We start from the raw sequence: 21,712 nt of genomic DNA, 5'->3' as shown, positions 1-21,712 counted from the left end.
ATATCATCAGGTTATCCTGCTTTATGGCATATAGTGAAGGAAAAGGACGAATGGACATTTTATTCCTAACAGAGTAGACTAATTTTCAATCCAGATATTCATTTGGTTGTTTTCTGAACTATCTGTATTTTATAAATAAATCTCTTTTTAAAACTGAAGAACAAATACTAATTAAAATAGCCATCTATTAATAAAACATTCTATGGACCAAAGAGCAACCTGCGAAAGGGCTGCAGTGACATTTCATGTTAATATCAGAATTCACAGAACATTAGTTTGGGTACCATTAGTTGGGTTGTAGGGTTAGGAATTAAATGAACACCTTCTGTATATCAAATACAAATTTTTATACCACTGTTATAAGAATAATGACCTCCTTGACTTTTTCCCCTGTTCTTTTCAAGAACAGAAATTAATTGCATCCCTAATTATAAACCTACTTTGTGTATTTGCAATTTATGAACTGAAGGAACTGTTTTAAAATAATTCATTCAATTCAATTTAACAAGTATTTACTGAGCACATACTACACACCAGACATTGTTCTAGGCACTAAGGATACAACAAGAAGCAAAACAGATGTAAAAAACACTTGTATTTCTATCACACTTTAAACATTTTCAGATCTTTGGTGGCTATTACTTTACTACTTATGAAAATCTTACAAGGAAATCACAGATTAAAAGATTTACCAAGTTTTAGATCTCTGAATTACAGACCCATAACTCTCCTGAGTTAAAGATCTTTACTTAATCTGCCAACTGGTTAGCTTTACCTGCATGTCTAAAAATAGCTCCTTTTTTCCTCTAAGAGGGGCAGAGTGGTATGGACTCTGTGCCTATTATTTTCAGGGTTCAAATCCTTCCTGCCACATAGGTGGCTGAAGAACAAACCTCTTAAAACTTGGTCGAAAAACTGTAATCTACCAATCTCTCTTGCCTGTGGGTTACCTGACCCATGCCTGGCTGTGCTCTAAGTAAAAGATTGGTTCCAGATCTGCTCTACTGATCTTTCATTCCCTTTGTAGCTATTTAGGGAATAGTCTCATGGTGATACAGAGGCAAAAGAGGAGAACCCACCTCTACATGCATATTTTTAATCCTCTGTGTCTTATTAGCTAACATTCCATTGGAATTTGCTTCAAAGGTCAATAGTAGTCTTTAAAAGTCCTTCAAAATATCCAAGTGTTTGGAAAGTGGAAATGATATTGCATGCAAGCACTTCCTTTCAAAGTGGAAATGCTTGCCTGGGGCCAGGAGCAGAGGAAGAGATAGATTGCAAAGGACCACAAGGAATATTCTGGGCAGTAGTTTCAAGAGGAACATGTATTTGTCAAAACCACTTATACATTATACCTCAATAAAGGTTGATCATGAAAATAAAAAAAATTTCACAGACGCATGGAATGAAGAAAATATCTGATGGAGAATTAACATTTTATTGGCAGATAATATTTAAAACAAAATAAAAGAACAATAATATTGCCACATACTTGTAAAAATGTACTTTAGTGCTTAAAAATCAACATTGTACAGAAGATGGGGAGCATCATGATCAAATATATTTTTTTATTAATTTTTACTCTCAGATACTATGAAATTCTTACTCCTGCCTCACCTCTCCTTTCTGCCTTCCTTTAGTGGACAGATAGTCATTGCTTTCTCTTTTTTCTTTCACCTTTGTACTTATTCCCATAACTGCACACATTAGAAAAAAAGATCCATTACACAAAAGGGTTGATGTTTTCTTTTTAATTTGTGAAAGAACTTTCACTTATGAAATCAAAATACTAGAGGTAGTATATGTAATTCCATTAAAGCAGTTTTGAATACTGACAAAAAATAATTAAATATTTTACACATAATCTCCAGAATTCAGAGAAAGTATTCTCAGGGTCATAGTAATGTATAAACACTTTTGAAATGGAAAAGAACCAAAGTAATGCCATTTTGTTCTGACCTGACTCCATTGTATGCTTGCTTATAATGTTTTCTTTTCAGCCTCCTGACTGCTGTATCTATGTTGACAGTACAGTAGGACCTTCCCTCCTCTCTGACTGTGACCCTGATGTGTAACAAAATAACTCTGAAATGTATAATCAAAACAATTCTCTCATGTAATTTAAATATCTGTCTCGACAGGGTCTTTCTGACCTATGTGTGCCTCAATTGTTCTTGTGGGTTTTGCCTTTACAAACTTGTACTTCCAAAATTCAGGTGCTGGGAGTTCTTTGGAGTGTTAGCCTGCTCCCAGCTGCTTGCCTGGCATGCTCATTAAAGGACCTTTTTCCACTTTCAATTTGGCTCCCTATGTGTGGTGGTTTGTAATTCTTGCGCACTCCATAACACTTCCAAAAGCTCATGAAATTCAGACCAAATTTAGTGCATCTCTGGAAGACCCTTGTTGGTTTGTGAAGGGTTATGGAAAATAATATCCCTACAAGACAGCTCCCCAAGAAAAACAGAGGAACAGTGTGACTCCAGAGGAGGGAAGGGAAATTAGTCAAACATTAAACCTCTTCAGATACAACTTTTCCCAATAACAATGGGCCCATTTTCTGGGTATGGAGCTGGCCCCCAGGTTACAGGAGTGTGGTTTTTTATAGTTTCATTGGAGACTGTGGACATGCAGTTTGGACAGACAGGGCTAGTTGTACAGGTTAGAACTTTAACGTAGGAAGGTAGTTGTAGAAACGTTGAAACTCATTATTATCTGGGGAGACAGGGGTCCAGAACCTGAGGGATGAGTACTCAAATCTTGCCCATTGCTTTTTCTTTCTCTGGGATCCATTGTTTCCCAGAGTTTCAATATTTGCTCTGCCTCCATTTAGGGCTAATTTGCAATGGGGGAAGGTCAAAGTCCAGGGCCCAGCATTTCAGTATTTGCCTCCTTCCTTCAAAATGCATTGTGGTTGGGAAGGGGTAAATGTTTGCTTTTGGTGAAGATATTGGGGATGAACGCAGGAAGGGATGAAAATTTGCTTTTTACCCACAGGGCCCATTGTTATTGGAAAAAGGTGTGTCTGGAGAGGTTTAATGTTTGGCTGATTTCCCTTCCCTCCTCCAAAGTCACACTGTTCCTCAGTTTTTTTGGGGGGGGAGCTGTCTTGTAGGGATATTATTTTTCATAACCCTTTAATTTGTATCTGCTTTCTCTCACAATTGGCATACTTGAATCTACAAATTGATCTTACATGTTTTTCTTTCTTTATTTCTAACTTAGAAAGTTTACAGAGAATAGAGTGGAGTTTAAAAGTTCATTTCCAAAATAAGCTCATTTTTTCTTTAGTCCAGCCAAAATCACAGTAAAACCTTTAACAGAAGAGCTAGTTCTATTAATTCCAGCTAATTTTTTTTTCCAATTTCAATAGTTCAAAGGACTACTATTAAAGAATTACTGTAAATGCAGTTGTTTTAGTCAGCTTTTTCACTGCTGTGACTAAAAGACCTGACCAGCACAATTGTAGGGGAGAAAAAGTTTATTTGGGGACTCAGTTTCAGAGGTCTCAGTCCATAGACAGCCAGTTCCATTCCTTGAGGACTGAGATATGCCAGAACATCATGGCAGAAGACTGTGGTGGGGGGAAGCAAGCTCACATGATGATCAGTAAGCAGAGACAGAGAGTTCACGTGCTAGAAACAAAATATATACCCCAAAGACACAACCCCAATGCCCACCTCCTCCAGCCACAACCTATGTGCCTCAGTTATCACTTTGTTAATCCCAATCAGGGGATTAATTCACTTATTGGGTTAAGACTCTTACAACCCAATCATTTCTCTTCTGAACCTTCTTGCATTGTCTCACATGTGAGCTTCTGGGGGACACCCCACCTCCAAACCATAACAACAGTCACATGAGATTCTCTAGAATAATAATCGAATATGCATATTTGGAGAATTTTAGAAGAATTGCCATTTATGTAAGTAAAATTTTTTTGGCATATGAATACCTACCTATATGCTATATGTTTACCAAACCTGCAATAGCTGAAATTGGGAGGAAAAAAGAATGATTTGGGGGAATAGGATAAAATTATTAGCATTTTAGTAGATGATTTTTATGGTCCATTATCCAAATATTTCATAATCCAGTTGTATGCACAATGATTTATCATGCATGGGAACATAGGGAAGTTTGCAGCATTTTAAAATAAACAGCAAAACACTATTAATATTCTTTCCCATCACTCTCAACAGTTTATTTGAATTCTAGAGTTTGTGTAATAAGATATTCATAGGCTAAAACCCTGAAGACAGACACCAATGAATCCAAATAATAAGTAGATGACTAACTGAAGATTTTAAATTTGCTTTCCTATAAGACAATAACCAATGAACAATAAAAGTACAATCCTGGCATGACTGCCTCTTGTTGATGCTATTAATTTTCAGCAGTAAAATTACCTGTAATTTTTCCAAAGCTATCCTAAGTTTACAGTCTTCATTCCCAAAATGCACTTTCATTATTATTTGAAACTAAACATCTAATCATGCTGAGAGTTAACATTTCATTAGTTAATCAGAATAAAAGTAATAGTAACTGCTGCTGTTAAATCCAAAAAACATTGCTTCAACAGTAGGTGAAAATATCTAAACATGCCAGACACCAATTTTACAGCGGAAGAAACTGAGACTTGAGGAGTTGTTAAACTTGCTCAGTGAATAAGTAATAGATGTGAAATTTGAATGCAGAGTCTAATTCTAGACTACAATATAGAGAAGTTATGAAAGGGAACTGTTTCTATGTTTTAGTTAAAATAATGGCAGAAACTAGGCATATCCTTTGAAGACCTTGATTTAACTAGGGTTATAAGAAATTAGCTTCATTGGCACTTGGGTCAGGTTTTGTGCTAGGCACTCAGGCCCCCACTCTGTAATTCCTGGGAGCCTACTGTTGAGATGATCATAGACTCTGAAGAAGACAGCACATAAAAAGTTAAAAGAAAATGAGGTAACTGCTGTACTGTAAAGTTCCAAAGAGAGTACTAGGGAAGCAGAGGAGGTGAGGATTGAGTGGCTTCGAAGAATCCATACAGCCTACTAGGAGGAGGCATTATCTGAATTTATCAATTAATTATTTTCTTAGAAAATCATTTTAAAAATATGAGCAGGCGCCTGTGAAGCAAGATAAAATACAAAAGATGACTAGCAGCAAAACCTGCGGTACTATCAAGCCCATGAACCACTGGCAAAGCAACTGAATAAATTCTTAGTATCCTCAAAGTTGTCAATAATTTCCCCCGAAGTTTGTGTCTGGAGAGTAACTTAACTTAGTATTGGTGAACCAATCATAAAAGAATAACCTCCGAACTATCATTTACATTGTTTGGAAATCAAAAGTATTTTGAAATGATAATGTTTAAGATCAAAGTAAAAATAAAAGTCTCTTGAAAAGTGAGATACGAATTCTCAGTTATTTTACCTCTAGTGTAAATTTCTCTAATTTGAAATATTCTGAGTTATTAATGTGGCAATAATTCCAAATACTTAATACAACATACAAAGTATATTTTTCTATTTACTGTAAGGCACACTATGAATTTCATAATCTAATTAATGATATTTTTAATTAAATTTAACTAATATTTAAAATGATCAACATTTATTACTCAACTTGTTTTACTTTTTAATTTAGACAAAGTTGTAGGTTATTATCATATGCTTTTTCTCTCCCAGCAACTTGCTTTTTATGAACAATTGTTCTGAATCTAGAAGGCATATGTATGTACTGAATCTAGAGGTCCTACGTGTAAGCCATATATGAATCTAAAAGACAAAGAACTGGAGATAAGTAGAGCCAAATCTCTTGGTTTTGTACTGCATTCAAGCTCTACTTACATTAGTAAAAGAAAATATGAGAAATAAATTCATAGTTCTGTTAACTTGGAATAAAAGGACAAATAAGGGAAAAAAATTTTTTTAAGATTGGTTTCTAAAGATGTTTTCAATCCTTTGGCCTATTCTTTAATCTACCATTATAAAACAGCGACTGAATTGGAGTTACCCTAAGATGTGAAGACCAGTAAGTCCTCTGGAGAAAGCGTACTCTTATGAGGTCAACCAAAGCAGAACAATGACCTTCCAATCAGAGAAGGAACGAAAGCTGTTGCTGTTGCTAATATTAAATCCAAACAACATAAAAGTAAATTTAATTCAAACAGGCTTAGGCAGTAAAAACATTTTTTGGCTTTTGTGGTTGAAGACCAGAGGCCAGACAGACTTTAGGTGCATTGAATTCAGTCATTTTGGCTGTTTCTTCAGTATGCCAGCCTGTGCTTTCCTCTCCAAGTGTTGGATTCCTCAGGCTGCTCTCCTTTATGGTAGTAGAAATGCTACGGCACATCATCCATGTCCACAGCAGAGAAAGGCAAGAAAGGACTCGGAAGCCCTTTTACAAAATCAAGGATGCTTTTAATTTTTTGTTTTGTTTTGTTTTGTTTTGTTTTATCCCCCTCAAATGCCTTCAGCAAGCTTCTCACTTTTAGCCAGAAGTTGGTGCCATTCCCCTTCAGACTGAATCTGCGGCCAGAGACATACCATGTCCTGATTGGGTTAGGCCTGGATGCTTGAGCCAATCACTGAAGCCCACTTTTCTTCTTAGACCAATCAGGAAAACCCCGGAAGCAGGAGAGTAGGTCAGCTTCCTCTGAGGTACTTGAGTGGTGAGCCCGTAGGATGGTCTTGTAGCCTAGATGGGGTTGTATTTGAAAGGGAGAACGGGCTAGATGGTAGGTTCAAGCCGCAAACAAAAAAACTGCCTATTTATTGTGCTAAATGTTTAGCAGCATGTTGAGGAAATTGGAAGAGAAACCCTGAAGAAGACTGAAAGGTAAGTATCATCAGAAAATTCTGAATCGCTCCCTCTCTAAACTGTATAGGAATAAAAAAGAAGTCATACTATTGAATTAATAGTAAGAAGTGTCTGTCATCCTATTCTGCATCTTCGCATCTACAGTCTTTGGTTTTCACTTTTCTTTTCTCTTTCACAGGAGTTTGCCATAATGACGTGCAGTAGGTCCATCCGTGTAATCCCTAATGAAGGGCTGATCCTCAAGAATTAATGTACTTTTATTGAACAGTTTCATATTTTCAGGAACTACTTTGTCAGGCAAGACAGAGATTATCAAGGGGCAGATGTGTCGCAAATAAGTAGTCCAGACAGATTGATTTATATGTTGTAGACTTGTTTACAGTATATAGAATTGATCTGGAGAAATTTAACTATGATCATTCAGTGTTTTCTCTTATTCATACTGAAATCTACATTAGAATGAAGTATGAAGCAGAACTTTCTGTGACACCCATGGATATCAAACAAAAATTGGATTTTAAATGATATTTTCAAGAGTGGGGTTTTGGCTCAGTGACAGAGGGCTTGCCTAGCATGTGTGAGGCACTAGGTTCTATTCTTAGCACCACATAAAAATAAGTAGAATACTGGCATTCTGTTCATCTACAGGGACAGAATTTTTTTTAAATGATATTTTCATTTAGGTGTGTTAAACTAATGTAATTTTTCCCTTTATTTCTTTGTAATAAGTAAACAAGTTTTATTAGTTAACCAATATCATATGTGTTCTCCCTGATGGTAATAAAGAAACATTGGTGTATGGTGTTCTCTCTTACATGTCTTTGACACATCACATCACTCTGACGCTTACTGGTCTACTTCTTCTTCCATGTTTTAAAACTGTTTTGATTACACTAAACCTACTCAGACAATCTTGTTTAATCTCCCCATTTTAAGGTTATCTGATTAGTAACCTTAGTTCCTTCTGGTATCTTAACTTAATGCCTCTTTGCCAAGGAACATTACATATGCAAATTTCAAGGGCTGGGATGTGGATATCTTTAAGAGGCCATTATTTTGGCTCTTAAACTGTTAATTACATATGTATCAGAGCTAGGATGCAAACTCAGCCATCAGATTTATTGCTTTTATTCTAATCTGTACCTTACTGACTCATGAACTATTTTCTTCCCTATTTTAGGGACTACTGTTTTCTGGTTTATGACCACCTTTTCTTTCTTCTTAATTCTGTCCTCATTATTCTCCATCTTTTAATGAGCTCCCCAAAAGTGTCTTGACAACAAGATGATTTTCTACTGGTTTTCTATTATTCAAGGTTTGTTCCATACCTATATTATTCTGCCTGTTTTAAATTTATAAAACTGTCCTTCCATCTATAAGAGTTCTTTTACAACAAGCAAACCTTTCCTATATCTTCTAAATCAGTTAATTTGGGTTGGGTGGGTACTGGGGATTGAACCAAGGGGCACTTAACTACTGAGCCACACCCCCAGCTTTTTGTATTTTATTTAGAGACAGGGTCTCACTGAGTTACTTAGGGCCTTGATAAGTTGCTGAGGCTGGCTTTGAACTCAAAATCCTCCTGCCTCAGGCTCCCAAGCTGCTGTGATTACAGGCATGTACGTTCCATCATGCCGAACCAGTTTTAGTGCATGAATTTTACCTTCTCTCAAAGCTTTATGTTTGTATTAACATTGTTTTTGAGTTCAGCTATTTATTATACAATGATTGTGATAGCATTTAATAGGCAACTACTCTTTTCTCTGTCACATTCGTTATTATTTTATTATTTATTTATTTATTTTACCATGGATTGAAACTAGGGGTATTTAACCACTCAGCCACATCCCCAGCCCTTTGTATAGTTTATTTTGAGACAGGGTCTTGCTAAATTGCTTAGGGCCTTGCTAAATTTCTGAGGCTGGGCTTTGAATGAACTTGAGATCCTCTTGCCTCAGCCTCCCAAACTGCTGGAATTATAGGTGTGCAGCACCATGCCTGGCTTTTGTTATTTTTCTTTTCACTTTATTTGTTACATTATTGTATTTTCTCTAACCATATCCCATTTTATATCATTATTTTTAAAATTTCCTGGTCATACTTTGAATGGAAGAAACTAGAATTGTAGACCATACCAGGGAAAAACCAAAAATTAGTTCTTCCTCTTCAAATTTTAACTGTGAAAGCTATGCATTATTTTTATTATTTTATTTCAAAATATGGTATCCACATTGATATCACCAGTTTTCTTGAGGAAATATTACATTCGAATTTCCACATATTTTTATAAGGGATAGAATTTTAGGTGAAGCTATAATTTAATAAGATGGAGAGTCTAGCTCTTTGTATTACCAGATTTCAACATGTATCTAGAGTAAGAACCCAACCCTGCTGTATCCTGATGGTGCTTTTGCCAGGAGAGAACCTTCTTTTCTTCAGGACAGATATAGTTACCTGACAGACAAAGGCAACTATGGATATGAATGACACCCCCTGAAGCTGGCAGTAACCCACATATCCTGGTTCTGAGAAAGACCTTACATACTTTTCTTTATTTCCATGAACTTCTTCTAATTTTGATCAGCCAGCACAGAAATAAACTGAAGTAATCAGACATGGATATTTGAATTCTTTGCAGTTGAGTTTCAGGTTTACTAAGATAAAATAATAATTTGGTCTTTCAGGTTTTCTTGGCACCTTTGTTACCACTGAGTGCCACTGCATATTAGTATATAGCAGAGTTCAGTTTATTCTCAAGTTTTCCCTACTCTCTTGATGATTGAATGTAACATTCCAACACTTTCTAAAACAATGTGAGATGAAATGACATGTTAACTGAAAAATCACAAAATTTTATTAGCTTTTCCAAGAAATCACATTATATGATGTAATAATGTGAAGATCCTATTTTAATTATAAGAGCCACATTCTTCATTATAAGTTGCTTGATTAGTACTGAAAAGGGCAAGAAGAATATATTATTAAGGCTATTATTAAGTTATTGCAATTGAAGAGTCAGTAGAAATTAGGTAGGTTAGTTTGGATGTGGAGGCAGGCATACATATTTTTTTTAATGTTAAATGAAATCTATGACCTTTTATGGTGAAGCAAAAGGCCACCTCAGTAACCAATTCTGTGCAACATATGATGAAATAGACCATTTTTTTAAACAAGTTAACTAAAAGATTAGTAAAGAATTTAGAAAATAATGATGGGAAGGAAATTTCAATATGTATCTCAATCATAAGAAATGTACAAAATACTACAGGGAATTCAGAAAAGAGAAAACATTTTATTTGTGTGCATGTATGTGTGTGTACATATATATATATATAGTGGGTATATATGTGATATAGATATAGTACTGATTAAGTTGCATCTTGAAATGTAGATTGACTTTTTAACATTTACATTCTTTAACCTGCCTAATTTCCATTTTAAAAATACATGGAAGACTTTGAAGAAAGTCTATAGGGTAATTATTCTTCTTATTGTCAAATGCTCATTTTGTTTTAAAACTTCAGTGAGTATGATGAACAACAATTATATGTTTTTTTCATTTGGGGACTGAGGTTAGGGTGAGCCTTTGAAATTATTAGCCTACTAATCTATTACTTTTTTTTTTTTCTTAGTAAGAGTGAGACCAAAATGAAACTAGTCACTATATTCATAAATATTTTCAGTTTCTGATTTATTTTAAAATGAATACTAATTTCAAAAAGTAAAATTTAATCCAGGACATATCACCAAGATTTTTAATAACCAGAATTCAACCTAATATCAAAACCAGGAAGTCACATACTAAAATACTTTTCAGTAAAGAAACAATAATTAAAAAGTAGGAGAATAAGATACCTTTGAATCTAAATCAAGTACCACAAAATTCAAATGAATATAAATCTCAGTGGCTTTGCATCTAAAGTAATATATAGGTAAGGTAACTGGAGAGGTTATTTACATGACTCTAATTTTACGTAGAGACAAACTGATGTCTGAAGATGGACTTCTCTGGAAAAAGACACGCTGGGTATTAAGAGGATGAATGAGAGATGAACACAGAAAAATTAACCTGCAATGAGACATTTTTTCTTAGAGCTTCAAGTGAAGGAACAATGATCAAAAAATGTTATTAAGCTAAAAGTTCAGCTCCAGATAATCAATAGTATCTTGAAATTTCGTAGAATATTGTGTTCCTTTCTCTTTCAAACCCACTTAAGACTCTGGATACCCAGTGATAATTTTGAGGAAGTAAAATTTCCAGAGATATGTACAATATAACTATAAATGACAAAGTACTGCATTCTGCCAGTGGTGTGATTGTTGATTAAAAGAACAAAACCAAAAACATTACATTGTTGTACCTGAGGAACAGTGAAGACTAATGTGAAGGTCAAAATAAAGTGATACTTTTCACCTGCGGTCTACTCAGCCTTTGTCTTAGAGATGTTAGTAAGGGGACACCACAATAAATGGTTTTCATTTTTCCTTTTTTTTTTTTTTTTGTTTCTTGAGAGAATATAGCTTCTTTCTATTGTGATAAATTAACTGGATATTCCAGAACAAATTGAAGACTCCCTAACATCACTGTCTGGTCCCAAGCCAAGAGTAACACCTGAACAGACAATGCTTATTTTAACAATGAGCAATCCTTGATAGGAAGATGGTTTTTGCAGTCTGATACTTTCTTGTTGTTGAAGAAATCTTGCATGAAAATGTGCATACTTATAGGAGTTTATTAGGGAAGGCATGTTACCTGTTTATTAAGATTCCTCATAGAATAACATTAATCTTGGCAGTTCTTCAGATACTAAGTTCTCAGACTTACAAACTTAGAAATTTGATATTAAGAATATCAAGTTCATACTGATATGAACTTAATATTAATAATTAATAATATCAATGTCATATTAAGAATGAACTCTTTTTTGGGAATATTCTAACAATAACCAAACTCAAAGAGAATGATGCATACAATCAAATGCTTATTATTCCTCAATAGGAATAATCATGTAAATCAAATTTTGCACATATTTAATGCATTGGACATAACCTTTTCAGAAAAAAAAATCATTTTTAATCAGGAGTTTGAAATGAGCATAAAGTCAGAACAAAGGTAGTTGTATTGGGAAACAAATTAGAAACAAAACCTCCTTTCAACCTAGAAAACTTCACTATTAAGATAGAAAGTAAATGATTTCATTATTGAAAAGCATTAGAAAATGAACAGTCTAAGGCTGTTCACTGAAGAGACTACAAAAAGATTTTACCCTTTAGAAGACAAGTAGATACAATCCACTTCATACATGTTCTCAAGGTGAATACCCACTGTTCAAGTAAGAGGACTTAACACTCTGTCACCCATTTCATCCTCATTTCACTTGCTAATTGGACTGTGTGTTAGCTAATGGGTTTTATACAATTTTCTGACGCCAGGTTGTCCTCCCACTTGCAAGCAGCTTCCACTGAAGTTAGGCTCTATCCTCCCATGAAAACTGGGAGATAAAAGCACCATCTTCTTGGTTGGTTTCTTTCCTAGGTCCTTGAGAAAGTCATTCCTGGGTCATTAAACTATCAAGAGCCTTATTTAATTTTTAAAAGATTTACGTACATTTCAAAAAGGAGATTAAAAACTCAGGCGCTTTCTAAAGTGAATTCTGTAAGAAAAGGGAAAATTGTGGGTCTCTTATTTTCAACCAGGAGAATTAAGTCTCTTCTGTAAATTTATGTTTACTCCTAGGGTTGAGATATTCCAGTGTTTAATTTGCATGAGACTTGCCTTGGTTGGATTCCTCTCTAGATGCTTGTTCACTTCCTACCTTAGCTTTTCAGCACCCCCCCAACACCCTCACACTCACTTCTCCATTCAATAACACATTCAATCAGGTTACAATTAGCCAGGGGAGCCATTCAATCTCTTTGAGGCAAATTTGCTTACAACTGCTTTCTGCATTGATTTCAAAGTTTGTCACTTAAGGCAAACTCATTTCCCCATTTTCCGGGTTCTTGAGAGGCACTTCTTATAGTTCTACATTAAAGAATCTAACAACAGAGTTTACCTGAAGTAGCACACCCCTCAACAAGGCACTCAGCAACTACTGCTGATTGATTGAGAAACCTCATTAACTTTAAGAAAGCTGGGATAGCCTTCATTCCAGTTCAACTGGTTTCTGTGTAAAGCTGCAGATTGGCAATTAGAGGAATGGTTTCCATTTCCCTTTGCTGTTAAAGAAACTAGCAGAATTAAACAATCAATGACATTACCAAAATAATGACTACATCTAAAATGGAAACATTCCAATTGGCTTGGGAGTCATTATTCAACCTCTTGAGATTTACCTGAGCTTATATAATCACATTGCTGTGAAAATTTAGAATAGAAAGAAATTTTGTGGTTGAACCAGGGCTCGTGACCTATTCAGCTTATTTCCCTGTACCTACATCCAACTACTTTATTAGCATGCTCATTGTTGTAGGTTTTGTTACTGCCTTTGGCACTGTGAGACACAGTCAAATTAACATGTGCATAGGAAACCTTTGCCTTGATTCCCTGAGGGCTTGATTCATCCAAAATTATCTTTAAAGGCAGCTCTGCTAATCTATGTCCACAGACTTAAATAAAGAACAATCAACAATCACAGTTCTCACAAATAACAAACTTTCAGTGCCTAAGTTTTTTTGTATATCTAACTCCAAATAAGATTGTTTGTTGGGAATAACATAAAAAACTAAGATAAATTAATACTTCTATTTTAAAACAGATCCTACATTTAGGCAAGACATTCTAGTAACAGTTTTTGCAAGACCTCTCCCAATTGCATTTATGGATCTCGAATTAGAGGCAGATTGCTTTTTAATGTCAAGAATTTTCACTGCACCAGATAGTAAATAACAGCTTATAAAAGTCACAACCCCTTAATATTATTTCTGCATTACTACAGACTTACCCTCATTTGCAAACATGGCAAAGGTGTTTCAAAGGGAACACTAGGCAAGAATCCAGACACTAAGCAAGAATGCAAAGCTCTCCCTTTGTGGAGGTTACGAAAAGGCGTGGTCTTAAAGATGGAAAGACAAGGGACTCATTCTGATCTGAGACACCTGAAAACAAATCCTTCCTTCCAAAATCTGTTATTTTCCCTACCAGATCTGTGAGTGAGGATAAATTACTAATCTCCTTGTACTCTAATTTCCTCATACATGTATTTTACTTTATAGTTACTTTATATAACACTGTTACATAGTTTATAAGAATATAAGGAGAACATGTGAAACAGCTGACACAGCAGAGTTCAATAAAGGATCACCATTATTATTTTCCTATCAAAGATTCTATAGCATTCTGTTTAGAAATCACTGAAAAATTACAATTATAATTTACTTGGCAGTGTTCTCCTGGACTCTGGTGACATAATTCTGTACCTGATATTAGTGCAACATGTTTTCATAATGAGCTCTAATTTGCTCCTAACGCATTATTGTTCCCTGCAAAAGCATCCAAATCATGTATTAGTCAAATTTGAAAAATAATCTCATCAAAATATGTATCCATGATCCTATTAAAAATATTCCTTACATCTGTCTGCAGATAGCAAAACTTTATTTTACCCAAAATCTAATACATCTTCCATGCACATATCTGAATAACTATGAAGTATGATACAATGAAAATAATTTCTTAAAGGAAACAGCAAAAGGATGTTTGCCTAATCAAGAATCTTAAAAGATCAAAAAGTATAAAGTTTTAGTACTGATAGGAATGTTAAGCTTTCATTTTACTTAATCTCTCACTCCTTTCCTTCCCTCCCACATTTTTCAAATGAGGAAATTGGTCATCAGAGATATTAAATAATCTTGACTTGATAGAGCTAAGAAAAGAGCTCAGATTTCATAGCATTCTGTTATATCATGTTGGTCATTTTCTTCATTATTTATTTGTACACAGAACTTCAAAGAGAAAAGATTAGAAATGACAAATTTCAGAAGATCAAATCCTCATTCTCATCTTCTCAGACTTGTATAGATTCTGAGGGAAAAAAATGGAGTAACCCTTTGCTAGTTTTGTCTGCTTAAAATGGATTGCCTTTCTTTTGGTAACAGAACTGATGATTTCTTTGAGCAGTTATTCCTCTTCAACTCTTGGTCCACGTGATGGGATGGACTGTCTCCCCTTCTGGCTCCATGGGCAGGTGACTCTGGTCTAGCCAGTCAGAACAACTTCATAACAGTGATTGGTTCATCAAGGGAAATGTGACCCAAAGTCCAATATGATTCAGTTTTGGGACTTTGACTTGTTAGAAACAAAAATATCCCTTATGTTCTGCTTTATCAGAACCAACAAAGATTTGGAGCTTCTGGAGACATCACTAAGGAGCCTTTATGACTATGAAGATATCATTTGCATGAATTTAACTCTATCTTTGGACTTTTCTATTGCAGGAGTTTATAAATCTACCCCCTGCCCTGACTTTTTGGCTTAAGGAGATTTGAATTGGGTTTATCACAAGTTTATGTGAAAGGATCCTTAATATAAAAAAGAGAAGACATAAGAGTTGAAGAAATAAAAAGGATTCAGGAGGCTATGGTGAGGAATTAATCTTCCAAAACACCTAGTCACCTTCAACTCTTACCTCAGACCTGGGTAAGTCACAAAAATATCAAGTATGGTGGCTATATAAACTTCTTTTTCCATGTTGAAGCTTTAGGTCTTATTTGGATAAAACTCACCTGTTCTTTCCCTTGGTTCTTGAATTTATTTAGTGTTGTTCATTAGTTTTGAAAATCAAGATCTGATAGTTTTTCCCTTCCAAAATATATTTGTTTCCGATTGACAAAGAAATGCATTGGTATTCTAAAGCTTTTGAAAAATAAGAATTAGCAAAGGGAAGAAAATAAAAATAACACCACCCCCTAGAAAAATAATTGTGTTTTAGCATACATATTTATAGTGTTTTCTATGTAAATGTATGATGTAGAATATATATCACATGGTTTTAATATGTTGAACTTATCACGTGGTTTTGTGAGCTATGTTTCACTGAATGATTTGTTGCAAATCTTTATGTAAAAAAAAGTTCTAAAATAAAATTTTATCACTTAGAGCTTTTGTTTATAAGTAGCAAAAAGTGGCTGTAGTTATCCTAAACAAAAAAGGAATTTATGTGAACAGATAGTAAAACTCATTAAAAAAAATTAAGGAAATCCAAAGAAGAGTCTTAAGAACTTAAGAACTCAACATTTTGCTTAATTTAGGGAGAATATAATAAAGGATTTTTTCAAGGTGGGATAAATAAATTCCACCATCAGAACTTTTGCCTTTCAGTTTACACTCTCTATATGGTTATATGTTCACCATTTGGGTAATGAAAGGTGGACACCATCAAGATTATATCCAATGTTGGCACAGATATTACACCCAAAGAAGAACTGGGATAAAACTATTTAAAAAAGGAAAATTAAATGCTGGGAAATTAAAACTAGAGATATTCATTATAAGAGTTTTAAACAATTAGATTATGTTTAATTGTATGTATGTGATAACATTAAACTGATGCACTAGTATTGCCTCTGATGTTTTATTATTTTAAGTAATAATGTGATGAAACCCCTATAGTTGTAAATAATTTTCTGGAAAAATGATGGGGTAAGTAGAAATATAGGAAATGACATAATTTGGAGGAAAAAACAATCCCCATATTTTAAACTGTTTTTTATGTCATAATTGAGAGAGAGAACAAGAGAGAGAGAGAGACAGCAATCCCTTGTGCCACTGGCACCTGGGCAGTCACTTTGACCCTTCCATGTGTTCTATACCATGCTTTGGGAAGTCAAGTCATCCACCACAAGTGGCTGCACCTGTTTTCTTTGAATTTTTCTAAGACTGTGTCTTTGGACTACAAGAGGCCCTTTCAGTTGATGTCCTTTTTGACCCTGACCAATGTGGTAAGGTCATGTTCTTGGGTTAGTCTTAATCCATGCCACATGAAAGATGAGCAGTCCTTATGAAGATAGGAATACTCTCCCTCTGCCCAAGGGTCCTTCACCTATTTTTCTCAGTGTGGGTGGTTTGAGAAAAGTAGGAGTGAAATTAACATTGAAAGACAAAGTATTCCAGGAATGCTGCTTATAGCCAGACTTCAAAAAAAGAAATTGTTGCTAAGATGTGTTACTATATGCTTAAGTTCTAAAATCCTGCATAATAAATTTAGCATGATCAGAAAGCAAAAGAAAATTATTATTTGCATTTTCCCACATGCTCTGCTTAATATTTACGTTTGTGGTCATTAACAATGTAGCACAATAATAATGATCTTTGAGAAAATTATTGGGAACCTGTATTCAGGGGTAGCAAAATAAATAATGCAATACCATATATAATCACTCCAATAAGAGATATTAGGGGATTGCAGAGGCATGAAGCTCTTTATAATTTTAATGTAATAAATTCTAAAGAGCTATGTCTTTGTGAATAATAAAGCATTACTATTACCTCATGGCAGGAGATATGAAATTAGACAAGAATGGAACATTTGACAATGAACATGAAAAGGGCCCTTTTGGAAAGATTCCTAGGCTAGAACAGGAAAAAGACATCGCAAACACTATTGGTTGAATAATAAGAGCCTCTTCTTTGCTGTGTTACTATATAGCACATGGATTCATGAATTTTCTAATAGATTTTTAATCAAATTGTTTATATAGTTGGGGCCCCTACCTAAAAAGTATTTCCTAAGGGCTCCACACATTCTCAATGCCAAAATATCAAGTATCCTCTGGTTCCCACTTTGAATTGCTTGGTATTTTTTCCATCACGTCATTCATCTAGCATATCCAGCAATGTGACTGGGCTAAAGTGAGTCATGAAAGCCCAAGGGAAGTTGGTGAAGGTAAGGTGTTTTCCCAGCATACCCATTCTCATGTCACCATTCTTCCTTCAATTCATAGTTAGTTGTAATGTGCCATGCACACGAGGCAAATCAGGCCAAGACTGACAGATTTGGCTAGTATAGTAATAATGAGTCCTTTTTAGCTTTCAATATATTGTTATTTGAATAGACAGAAAGGGGAAGAGCAGCCAGAGGTACCAGCTACCCGTTGTCCTTGTTCCATATAATCAAAAGGATGACTGATGACTTCAATATGAGGTGTGGTTTACCATATTCCTGAGGAGTTTATTATAGACTACAGCAAAGGGGTTTATATCCAGCAGCCAAACCCAGAGGGGCAAGATAGAAGATTACATTCCTCATTGGAATCTAGAAGTGATAAGAAACTGTCTCATGACAGTCTCCTTGGTAGATAGAAAAACAAGTGAGAAAAAGAATTAGCAGCTCCTCATTTAGCAGCTTCTCACAAGCTTTCCAAACTCTCCTATTTCAGGAGGATCATAGGCATTCTGCCCAGACTCAGATTAGCTGTGGTTTATGCCTGGCTCACATGACCTATGTAGACAAGTGAAAGGTTGTTAAATGCCAACAGAGAACCCTTCTCCTCTTGGGGTGCCACCTTGTGGCAAGATCCTTCCTTTGGATCCTTCCTATCATTTTGGGAGAATTCTCTGTCCTCAATGGATTAGATGTTCATTATGAATTTAGATTTTCCTGCCTTAGCCCACCATACTGTCAGCAAGTCTACACAGAGATTACATAACTTCATTATAAGTATAATATCTATGATAGTATAAAACAACAAGAGAAGTATCCACTCATATTCTTTGAAAGAATTTGTCTAAGATTGGCATTATGTCCTCTCCAAATATTTGAAAATTTTTAGTACTGATGCTTTTGAGAAATATGGTTTTCTTTTTTTAAATAATTAATTGAATTTCTTCAATGGATTTAGAATTCTTATTTATATTTTCTTTCTTGCATTAATTTTGGCATATTGTATTTCTCAAATAAGTTGTCAATTGCTTTTAGTAGTCAAATCCACTAATTTAAAATTGTTTCTGATGTTCTTTTATCTTTTAAGTCCTGGTAAAACTCTTATATTTCTGATGTTGATGATTTTTATAATTACATTTAAATACTGAAATACGAATAATTAAAATATAAAACATTCTGCTATACTCATTTTACTCATTGTTTATATGTATCCAGTGAGTTCTCCATGGCAGATATTATGTTTTATTGTCCTAAAATGTTATTTTAATTCTTTTTTATAGATTTTAATTCTCTTTTGAAAACCTTCCAACTCTTTGTCCATTCTTCAGAGCACTTTCTTTGAAAGTTCAATATCTGGATTGATCTGATTCTGTTTTTTGCTGTATCTTTTTTATCATCATCATGCTGTTCCACATCTTTGCATGCCTCATAATTCTTTATTTTATGTTCAACATTGTATATAAAAGAAGTATAGAGGCTGCATTTAATATTATTTTTTCCTGTGAAGATTTTGTTATTTCATTAGGGAGAAATAGTGAGAGGCTGACAACTTCAATCTAATCAAATATTACTTTGAGTTGCTCTTATTTTAACTCAGTTAACTTCTGAATTGCCTGTTTTCTTGAGCGTTTTTTTAGTTTTGTCTGAGAGTCTGGCAGTTCTCTGTGACCGCATACACAAAACATATGGAAGGTACAGTTTGGCACTTCAGAAATTTAAGCTTAGATTTGTCTTTGCACTTGATGCAGTTTCAAAGTCTGACCATTTTCTCAAGTCTGAGACTGGACATGTGTTTGATGCATACTCCTTTCCATTGGCAAGACTTTGTTTCCTAAGCACTGCAAGATGGTGAGAATTTCCTGACTGCTGCTTAGAATTCTTTGGCTTAGCCACACCCCACCCTTCTGTTTTATACTAGCCCTTAGAAAATTCTCATAAGGAAAATTATAAATATATTTTGGAATCTTTGGAATTCTAATCCATCATGCCAGCCCACACAGACATTAAAAGTTACCCTTGTGGGCTAGGGGATGTAGTTCAGTGGTAATGCCCTTGCTTATTATGCATGAGGCCCTGAGTTCAATTCCAGCACTGCCCCCCACCCCAGTACACACAATGTTACGGTTGCTCTATTTTCTAGTAGAGTCCCCCTCCTCAGCCCATGTAAACTATGATCTCTTATTATGTAACAGTCCACCCAAAATTTAGTGTCTCAAAAAGCAACCAATAACCATTTATTTGATCATAATTCTGTGTGTCAGCAATTTGGTGGTTTATTTGCTGGGATTCTCATGACACCGTAGTTTTCTCTCAGTTCTACTGTGGCTGGATGAGGGCCTCATACACCTGTTTGGTGATGGTACTAGCTACTAAGATGGGTATCCCCATGAATCTCTACCTGACCTATCATCATCTAGTAGGTTAGGCTGGACACCTTTACATAGCAGTCTCAGGTGACTGTTGTAAGAAAAGACTTCTTGGGTCACAGGCTCCAGAACTCACAACTTCAATTCTGCCACAACCTATTGGTCAGAGCAAGTCACAAAGTCAGCATATATCCAAGGTATGTGAAAATAGACTGCCTCTTGAGAAGGGGTGTCACTGTCACATTGCGAAAGGCATGCATACATGAATGGATGAATTATCACAGTCATCTGTGCAAACAATCTTTGGTTTGTTCTCAGATTGGCAAATGCCTCCAGGGAAGAAAATGTCTGGTATCAGTCTTCCAAGGAAGAGAACTTCCTGTTTCATATTCTTCTGGTCTTTTTGGTCTTTGTTGATAGTGTTGTTTAAAAAATACTTTTTTATTTGTTCTTTTTAGATATACAAGACAGTAGAGTGTATTTTGACATAGTATACATAATAATGTATAACTTATTCTAATTAGGATCTCATTCTTGTGGTTGTATATGATGTGGAGTTTCACTAGTTGTGTGTTCATCTATGAACATAGGAAAGTAGCATTCCATTCATTATACTGTCTTTCCTATTCCCATCCTGCCACTTTCCCTTCATTTTCCTTTGTCTAATCCAATGAACTTCTATTCTCTGCCTCCCCTTATTGTGTAACATATCTGCATATCAGAGAACATTTGGCCTTTGGTATTTTGGGATTGGCTTATTTTACTTAGCATGATGGTCTCCATCTATTTACTAGCAAATGCCATCATTTCATTTTTCTTTATGGCTGAATTTTATTCCATTGTGAATATGTACCCCATTTTCTTTATTTATTCATTTGATGAAGGGACCTAGGTTGGTCCCATAGCTTAGCGGTTGTGAATTGAGCTGCTATAAACATTGATGTGGCTGTGTCATTATAGTACACTGATTTTAAGTCCTTTGGGTATATGTTGAGGTGTGGGATAACTGGGTCAAATGGTGGTTCCATTGCAAGTTTTCTGAGAAATCTCCATATTGCTTTCCAGAGTGTTTGCACCAATCTGCAATTCCATCAGCAATGTACGAGTGAACCTTTTCCCCCACAATTCACCAGCATTTATTGTTACTTGTTTTCTTGATAATTGCCATTCTGACTGGAGTGAGATGGAATCTCAGTATAATTTTAATTTGCATTTCTGTATAATTGCTAGAGATGTTGAACATTTTTACATATATTTGTTGACCATTCATATTTCTTCTTCTGTGACATGACCATGGTGTCTTAAAAGGATGTTCTTAAAGGCAATTCATTTGCGTTTTCTTTTAATTTTAGTGACTGTTTGGCCCACTGCCATCTATAGTAGCAAGAACTGCTATTATATCGAGAACTGCTTGCAGAACTGCAAATCTGAAATACTGTTTAATTGTTAATTGTACATATACTTTTAAACTTAGTAAAATAAATAAAATAGGTTAATTGATATAAATCTCAGTGGACAAAAGATGCTAACATGCAAACACTGTCAAAATTCAATGTTTGAATAAAAAGTACACTAATAATTTTTTCATTTTTGTTCAACTAAAGCAAAATTGCTTCTAAATTCACAAACTTAATTATATTTAGGACCAAACAA

The sequence above is a fragment of the Sciurus carolinensis genome, chromosome 8, assembly GCF_902686445.1.
Source record: "Sciurus carolinensis chromosome 8, mSciCar1.2, whole genome shotgun sequence".
Lineage (NCBI taxonomy): Eukaryota > Metazoa > Chordata > Mammalia > Rodentia > Sciuridae > Sciurus > Sciurus carolinensis.
Note: the sequence above shows the minus strand (reverse complement) of the source record.